This window comes from Convolutriloba macropyga, chromosome 4 (assembly GCF_964194025.1).
Source record: "Convolutriloba macropyga chromosome 4, txConMacr16.3, whole genome shotgun sequence".
NCBI lineage: Eukaryota > Metazoa > Xenacoelomorpha > Acoela > Convolutidae > Convolutriloba > Convolutriloba macropyga.
Genome location: NC_134471.1, coordinates 51,844,775 through 51,854,346, shown reverse-complemented (window position 1 = coordinate 51,854,346; position 9,572 = coordinate 51,844,775).

Here is a 9,572-nt window from a genome sequence, read left to right as displayed (position 1 = left end):
GTGTTTTGATTCGGCTGTTTTAGTGCCCTGTAGTTGCATGCAATGAATGGTACATCCTTTCACGTTTACCATGCCAGAGTTTGATTCCAGATACCGAAATGCCAACAGAGAACGAAGAGATGGTATCTTTGTTTGAGTGATAGTTCCCTTGGCATTTAATTTTCTTTCCTTACTTTTTTATCGAAAATATTTGCTCTCTAGATTGGTACACTTCCATTTTGTGTAAGATCTCTGTCTACATTTTTTAAACATAAATCCATATCTAATAACAAAGGAAGTATTTTTTTCACTTTTGAAGCTCCGTCTCTTTATTTTCAACTTTATCTCTATCTCCTCAATTTCTTACTTTTCTGATCTATGTCGTGTTAAACGCTATTTTGACTCTCCTCTCATTGGATGAGACAAAAAATTAAATTAAAAGAATTTTTCACCGTCTCATCGGGTGACATTATGAGCAAAACGTGCATATCATAGGTCAGGGAATCGTGAGATCGGCATTGTTGCTGATCCACAAATTGCGGCCACTGATATTTCTTGAGCGAGTCGGCTATAGGCAATTGACTAACCCGGGGTTAGAATAGAACCTTTTGTTATTAACAAGCACTGCAATTCGTTATTTGAGCTAGCTCTGAAAAATCACCAAAAGTTTTTCAAGAGGGAAACTGAATTCAAGCTTCATCGAATTGTTGAGCGTAGTGCCGGTCTTTTTGTCATCCACAACATTCATGGTTAATCCAGATTTCACTGCATTTAATTAAAGATGTTTTTGAGTGCCCAAATTACAGTCACATCGAAAACTGCTGGATGTTCAAGTCGAACTTGAAGTTAGAACATTTAGCAACTTCGAAACTGCTACGACGATGCTGCGCTATCATCTAGAATTTATTAACTGAATTTATCTAGAAAAGCTGACCTGCCAAATGAGCAACGATATGATTAATAATCAGAACTGCTTCACCAATTGCCTCTTGAATTTTATGTTGCTTGGCTGCAATATTGCTGTAAAAACGACAAAAGAAACGACAAAAAACGATCAAAAACGTCGATTTCTTACAAACTAATTATGTAAGAAACGACAAATAAACATTGAAAAACGACCATCCCTTACAAGTAAACGAAAACAACGAATTAGACAACGAAAACAACGAAAACGAACCAAAACGAAGAAAAGGACGAAAAAATGATGAAAATGACAAAAAACGTCGAACTAGGTTCTCAATTGTTTTTTTTTCCACTGTGACCATTCACAGCACCTTTGACAATTGTGCTAATAATATGGTTTAGGCTGCTTTCAGTGGTTCCATTACACACCTGAATCCCATGCCACTTTAATTGACAGAGACCCTGTCTGTAGAAAGCTGCTCAATTAAAACTTCAAATGTGGTCCACTGAAGGGTGTCAAAATCCTCTATAAATTGCATGACGTTGTTAGAGGAGGAAAATTGCGTCGTGAAGAATAAAAAATTTGGGGCCACAACGCTGTACCACAAAATGCTCATTGCGCATTTTGGATTTTGCATGAAAATTTTACACAATTTTGATGGATACAATGTTGATGGACGTGTTGATGTAGAATTCGTTTAAATCTGCGCAAACACAGTTGCCTCGTCAAACAGGCAGGCTTCAGTACTGCAGTCTTTAAGATAAACCTGAGACTAGTCTTCAGCCGGGTTAGATTTTTAAAAAACTTTCAGTGCTTGTCTTCTTTCGGCTTCCACTCCGTTTGAGATCAATCTCTTCCCGACATGATCAACCGAAGTTTGTGGGCGAGGGGTTTTTGCACTAGCTTCGAGGGCAGTTGTTTCTAGTTGTTCCGACCCCACTTGTGGGGGGAGGAAATATATACTCAAATGGGTTTTTTTTGTTCAGACAATTTTGGCCGATCGATATATTCATCGTAGAGAAATGTGAAGGGTATCATGAAAAAGCTCGTCTTGCGTAGAATTCGAAATTGAAAAGATTTATTTTGAAATTCGTTTTTTTTCTCGAGGATTGAAGTTTTGTGTGAACACGGGATATTTGGCGTGATTTTGTTCATTTTTATAGTACTTTTTCTTAAAATTAAGATTTCTTTCTTCAAAAATAGTAATTCAAAATTAAATTTAAAGCCGCAAAATGAATCAATTTTGTGTTGGTAATAGATGAAAGGAAATAAAAAGGCTAGTTCTGGTCCCATGGGACGTTTACCATAAAAAAATCGAATTCTATTTGAGAGCTCCTTTATTTAAGAAAACGTTTCATATTTTTTTCGTTTTTTTAAGTCACCTAGAGACCAGTCACTTTTCGTATCCAGTTCTGTTAATTATAAACTTTATTCACAGTCAAATGAAGCTCAATGAACAAGAAATTCACTTTAAGGGACTCTCCCATTTTTTTTAGCTTCGACTATGAAATTTCGTAATATTAAATGAAACGTCGATTTTCTTTTTGAGGTTCTACTATATTTTTGGAGTCCTATAGCATAAACGCGTTGACTAAAGTGCAATAAATTTTGTATTAAGCATTAAATGATCCTATGTAAAGCTTTGAGTGGACATCTAATGGCTGTTGAAGTTTTGGAAAATTTTTTTTACCATTAACGAATCATGAACTTAATTTCGTGAAGTTTATCGTGTCTCTGTAATAACAGGACCAGTTTTAGTTACTTTCTACTGCAACTAAAATCAGTCTGGTTAGCGGTTTTATCTTCTAACTATTGGTTATATGACTTCAATGCAACAAGATTCTAAATAATTTTTTAAAATTTTTGGATGCTTTTGTATTATTAGTTCCTTTTGAAGTCTAATCACATTATCCTAATACAAATAAACCCCATTTGCTTCAGGAAGACGTTCAATGGATCGTAGGTAAAGCTTTCAAAGAAAAGTGTACGGTCAAAATGGCCTTAACACTTTCTTCTCTTTTTTTTCTACTGATTTTTTGGTTTTTGCTTTTTTGTTGTTGTTTTCATAGTCATCGGACTTTTTGCGATGTGTTATTGATTATTTCTGCATGATAAACATCCTGGTTTTCCTGTTGAGGCATAACTGAGCCTATTTATTGACTTCCAAGGAAAGCTATTGAACTTAATGGCTGTTAAGACTTCAAAAATAGTTCTTCGAAGAAAAGTTTTTGAACATTAACCGATCTGAAGATTATTTTCGTGATTTGCTAGACAGACTCAGTAATGCCAGCCCCCTTCATTCCTACTTCAACAAGAAATTTTCTAGTTAGCAGTTTATCTTCCAACTGTTTATTTTATGACTTCGATGCAAGAGGTTTCATATTTTTTGGAGACTTCTTGGTTATTTTGGATCCTTATGCAATCTTATCACATAATCTTAGACTTGGTGGTTTCCATTGATTTAAATAAGACGTTAAATTGATCATAGATAAAGTTTCCTGAGAAAAGCTTATAGTTTAAAGGACTACGACACTTTCTTCTCGCACTTTTCTACTGAAATTTAGGTTTTTGTCTGTAGTTGTTCTTGTTGTTTTCATAGTCATAAGACTTATTGTGATGTCTTATTGTTTACCTATGCAAACAAAAGTTAATGTTGTTCCTTTGAAACTCATCGGGACATAATGTAACGTGTTTATTGGCTTCCGTTGATAGCTATTGAATTTAATGGCGTTGAAACAATGGGTTTTCTCAAAAATTTCGTGGTTTTAATATATCTGTTAAAACTTGTTGTTTTTTTGAAGCCATATTTTTAAAAAACAAAAATATTCTATTGCAGTTAAAAAATTATTTGAAAATCGAAGAAATTTTTTGAAAAATTATCTTTTAATTGCCTCAACACTTTTCTCGCTCATTTTTTTAATTTGCTGTTTTTGCCAGTTTTTTTTTCTATACTTTAGATAGCCGTTAAATGCTGGCCGGTTTCATAGGCTTGTATCTGAGGATGTTGAGGACTGATTGAACGATATAAACCAAAGCAGTCAGTTTATAGCGAATAGTCTTAAAGTTTATAATATCATAAGTTCATCATACAAATTTTTTTCGAACATTTTGGTTTTTGTTCTTCATTTCATCAACTCTTAACTTATTCTCATCATTGAGAGGTCCCATCTATTTCATTGTATATCACTACCTAACATTTTAACTGATATCATGTCGTAACTGATGTTTTTTTGTTGGACAAAATGCGTTCTCTTGAAAGTTTTGTGAGTGGTGTATTTGTGTTCCTTTTTCTTTTCTTTTAACACATTCGCGTAATAACAGATCCCAATGGCCTCCAAAATTGGCACAAATGAACATATTGAATCTTTCAATATAGTTTTAATTGAAATAAAATAAAAAAACTGAAATGAAAATACATCCTTTTGAGATAATAGCTAATGATTTTAATGATTTCAATAATTTGTGTTTTCGCAAATTGTTTGTAATTTTTTAAGTTTCTGCTTCTTTGATCCGTTCCTTTGGCTTAGACTCGCCAAAAAACAAGTCCTTTGCTTGAATAATGACCTTTGAGCAAATTTATCAGTAGTTATTTCTTTATCAGCTAATGATCAGCTGTTGATTGATTTTGAATTTCGCCTCATTATTTCTTCTCTTTGTTCACTTTTTAACAAATCTCTTTAAGAAAATTTTCCATCAGCTGTGTAGTAAGAAAAAATTAATTTTGTGTAGTTATGGCATTATCTGGTTGCATTTTGACGTTGTTACTAGGTGCTCTAAAATTTAGATATTGAGTTTTTGCCGTGAAATTTTTGTTTTGCTTCTTTATTTATTTTTTTCTCGTAGTGTCTTCAGTGACATATCTCCAGAGCACTGCAATGAGGCATGGCATTATGTAATTCAATCAGTAGTGAGGTTGTGTAACGAGTTTTTTAAATTCAAATATCTATTTTTTTAATCCCTTCATTTGGTTGACAATTAAGTCAAAAATATAGATGAGCTCGGGTCGGAACATCATGTGCGAACGCACATTAACGAGCATCCTTGTTTATTTCTCTTATTTGATTGATGCTGCTTCATTCCGATATCCTGGGTAAGTACCTGCACGCCTGCGTTCAAACCTGTTCTACATTAATTTTTCTTGCTGTTCTTCTTGGACTTCTTTATTTGACGCCCGTATGAATATTCTCCCATTTTCAATATGGAATACTAGTTAAATGGAATTAATATGAGAGTTAAAAATGGAGTTAAAAATGGAATTAGTTCGAACTAAAAGGAATATCAATCTGATTCTGAAAGACTTTAAAGAAATGGAAGCTAATGAGGACCATATGTCGTTACCGCTTCTGTATTTGTGAAAACCAATTTTCCAGAGGTCTATTTTTGCAGGAATACTAGTTTTCACTGCTCAATGTAAAATTTTTCAGATAACCACGCCTGAACTTGTTCAGGTGAAAATTTACCTGAAATACAGTTCAGGTGTTTTTCAGGTGGTTTTCAGGTGCTGTTACACCTGGAATTCACCTGAACTTCTAGTTACCTGAACTTGGTTCAAGTAAATTTACCTGAACTTTTTTTACATACTTTGTGTACATACTTTCCCTGTTTCTGGAATTTCAATGTTTCCGCTCGTTTGGTCATGTCAAATTCCGCTCATTTCCTGCATTTTTTATTCCGATCAAATTCCTCTCATTTCTTGCATTTTTTTTCCGCTCAAATTCCGCTCATTCCTTGCATTTTTTGTTCCGCTCTAATTCCGCTCATTTCTTGCATTTTTTTTATCGATTCCGCTCATTCCGGTCAAATTCCGCTCATTCCGGTCATCTCTTGCATTTTTTTGAGCGGAATTTGAGCGGACTCCTCGACTTGGGTACTGCTCGGACAGAGATAGGAGAGCGAGAGATGTGCAAGAGACTTGAAACATAGAGCTTTGGCGCTAAGCAAAACTTGGTTTCCTCAAATGATAATCTAAACAGTGGTCGTTGAGCGGCTAGTCTCCCGTTCGACAAAAAATCGGAAAACTTATTGCCAATTTTTTCAGACACTGTGCCGTTTAGAAATAAGTTTTAATTGTTCACTTGTTAGAGAAATTTTTCCCGGGGTATCCGAATTTCAAATTTCTATTAGCCAGCACAAACTTCTAAAGCATCGACATATTTAAAGGGCAAACAACTGAATGATGAGTGCAAGTGCTTCAAGCGCTTGCTTTGGAGAATTGCATGATTCTGGGTAGAGTTTCCGTCGAAGTTACGCCACATGAACACAAATTTTTATGCGTAAAAAGTTAAATACTTTGCTTTGATGACTTATGGTTTTTTGTTCCGACCCCTCTTGAGGGGGGGAGGAACTATTTACTCAAATGGGTTTTTTTTGTTCAGTCAATTTTGGCCGATCGATATATTAATCGTAGAGAGTTAAGACTGGTATCAATAGAAAGCTTGTCCAGCGTAGAATATGGAATTAAAAAGATTTTTTTGATTTTCGCTTTTGACAGGGAGATATCGAGGTTTAAACTTTCGAGAAAATAGAGTGAATTCCGTTGATTTCATTCACCTTTTTTCGGAATTTTTAACTAAAATTTCGCCCATTTTGATAAAATTTAATAAAATATTTCAAGAAAATGTTGTTGACTTTACGTTTAAAGACAAAATATATTGTCGGATATTTTCATTGAATTTTTTTTATCACAAATTCTGGCTCAATATTTCACAAAATTCGGACTTTGTCATCAAAAACAGCACGAAATAAGTTTTTTTTAGTCCACTCTGATTAATTTTGCAGCAAATGCATGCCCAAAAACCAATAACACAATCTTTGTAGACTGAAAAGGGGGCTAATTCCACTTCAACTTCCGTTGAGAGTGCTCTGTAAATGAAACTTTGCCGTTTTTTGCTTACTTTATTCGTTGAATATCAAAAACGCAGCATTTATTTTTGATTTTTTAACTAACAAAATATCTATATCAATGACTTTCCAAAAATTAAATATTCCTAATGGACAATCAGCATTAGCAGGACTAGTTCTGTACCAATCTTGGACCGTTACAATCCAAAAATGTTTCGGATTGTCGTCAGTCGGTTTTTTATAAGTTGATTGCTTGAAAGGTCATTTTGACTTTTAAAATATTTGATTTATAAATAAAAAATTGCTTATTGAACTTTGCCTCCATTTTTCTCTTAATTTGGTCATTTTGTAGTTTAACGTCAAGAATCAAAGGGTGCTCCTTCTTTCTGCTGAATTCAAATTTACCCTTTAGTGCGGTTTTACGCCTTAAGTTCTGGTGTTCTGGCTTTGATACTACTAGATTTCACAATTTTTTTTTTAATTTTTAGGTATTTGCCCATTTTTCATGTTTTTTAGTTTTGTCAAATTATCACGTTGTTGTCAGTTTATATATCACATTTTTTGTGTTCAAACTAACGCTCAATTGATAATATTTAAGTAATTAAAGATATAGATTGTGGTTCTTTACCGCTTCGACAGTACTTTCTCGAAGAATTTAATTGAATTTTTTAATTTTGTCTTTAACTGTCGTTTTTACTTTGCCTTTTAAGTCGGATTTAATTTCCTGTACAATAACCCGGTTTGATTGGCTTGTCTTTGGAGAGTAGATGAGCCGATGTTCTGATATTAGAAGATAGATAATGGCTTTCATGACTTTGAAAACAATTGTTTTCCAAAATGAAAAAAAAACATTTCAACATCGCAAGTCTGTTTGTTACCTGGTCTCGTTAATTAAAGGTTAAAGATGACACTATTTTTGTCACGGGAAGGCGTCAAAAGGGATTACAGTCACAACAATAATTTTTAAAAGAATTCGTTACTGGCTTCGACACGGGTTTTTCATAAAAAAAATTAATTTTAATTTTTTTGTCATATTTGACGTTCTTTTTGTAGAGGTAAGACTCGTTCTGGATAATGGCAGGTCTCAAGGGCTTCTTTTGGATGAATAAACGAACCTCTTCGATTTTTTTATTTTGTAATTAAGGGCTTTCATGTCTTTGGAAATAAATCTTTTTCGATAAAAACAAGTATTAAATAATCTTGCTTTTTTTCTTTTTGGTGTGATTGTTACCTAGTTTCATTAATGAGAGGTCACAAAATACATTTCAAGGGAAGGTGTCAAAAAGGATTGGTGTCATAAAATCTAATGTTTTAAGAGAATTCGTTATGACTTAATGGCGTCCACACGGGTTTTTCACAAAAAAAATAAATGAATTTTTGATTTTTGTCATATTTGACGTTCTTTCTGTAGACGTAAGACATATTCTGGATAATTGCAGTTCTCAAGGGAGGACTGCTTTTTTGGAAGAATGGTTGAACCTATCCAAGTTTTTCATTTTGTAATTAAGGGCTTTTATGTCTTTGGAAATAAATTTTTTTCGAAAAAAAACAGGTATTACATAATTTTGCATTTTTTCTTTTTGTCTAATTGTTGCTTATTTTCAATAAAGAGCTGCCAAATAATACATTATCGGTTTTTGACGAAAGTGCAAGTGAACTTATTTTGGGGGCCAAAGTTTGGCTTTACGGCTTGCAAAGCATTTTCTGGCAAGTTTTAATTGATTTTTAGTTTGTTGTCTATTTGTTGTTCTTTTTGTAACTGCAGAAAAAAATTGAATACCAAGAGTTCTCTTATTTCCCTTCCAAAGAAGCATTGGTAATTGTGAACCATATGGGATATTTTAGTTGATTCCTAATGGTTTTCATTACTTTAAAAATAATTGTTTTTTTTTTTAAAATTCAGCGAATTTTCTAACTTTAAAGTTTCTGTTCTTTTTTGTCTAATTTTTACCAAGCTTTTTATGAACTGGTGAATACCCATTTTTTTGGTGAAATACAAGTTATTTTGTGTATTTTCGGTTTTATCTGACGCTATAATGACTTTTTTATTAAGTTTTGTTTTTTAAAACGGACATAAGTTTTTTGATGTAATTAACGTTTGTTGTTGTTGTTTGATTTTGCCGTTCGTCTTCGCTCGCTTTCTTAATATCGGCATATCTCATCAATCTAATGCATCATTTTTTACTCCACTAAGTTATTTGCTTTGGAGGCCATCTTTTCGTTCATACACCAGTTTTTGTTGAAAAATACTTGAATTTTTTGTGTTTTTCCATCTCTTCCTCATTTGGTAGACAATTATGCCAAAATTGTGGATGAGCGGGGTCGGAACCTTATGTGCGATCGCACAATACCGAGCTACCTTGTTGTTATGATAATCAACTGCATCATTTTGTTCTTTTCATGTTTTCGACATTTTTGTTGGCTAAGTTGCGTGGCGAAACATTAAGTTAAGTGTAGAGGTTATGTAATTCAACTTCTGGGCTTCAACAAATTCCTGCGTAATAGCATTTGACGCATATTAAGTCATAATCCTATAAATTTCAAACGATGTTTCGAGGCACTAATTTTAATTTTTTTTGCGGTAAACTTTTGTATCTGAACCAAAAACATCACTTATCTCAAGCTAATTTTTAAGCAATCAGCGGCGTTTTTAGATAAATTGCTGCAAAAGAGTCCATGGTTTGACCCGGGTTATTTCAACATACTTCTTCTTTCGATAAAATTTGCTTCAACACCACCTTGAGGCATGTTCCAAATTTTTTAATTTACTTAATTGCAAAGTTTTAATCCAATGATAGTAACTGAAATCATCTATTGTTGATTATGTTTTATTACTAACTTCTATTTT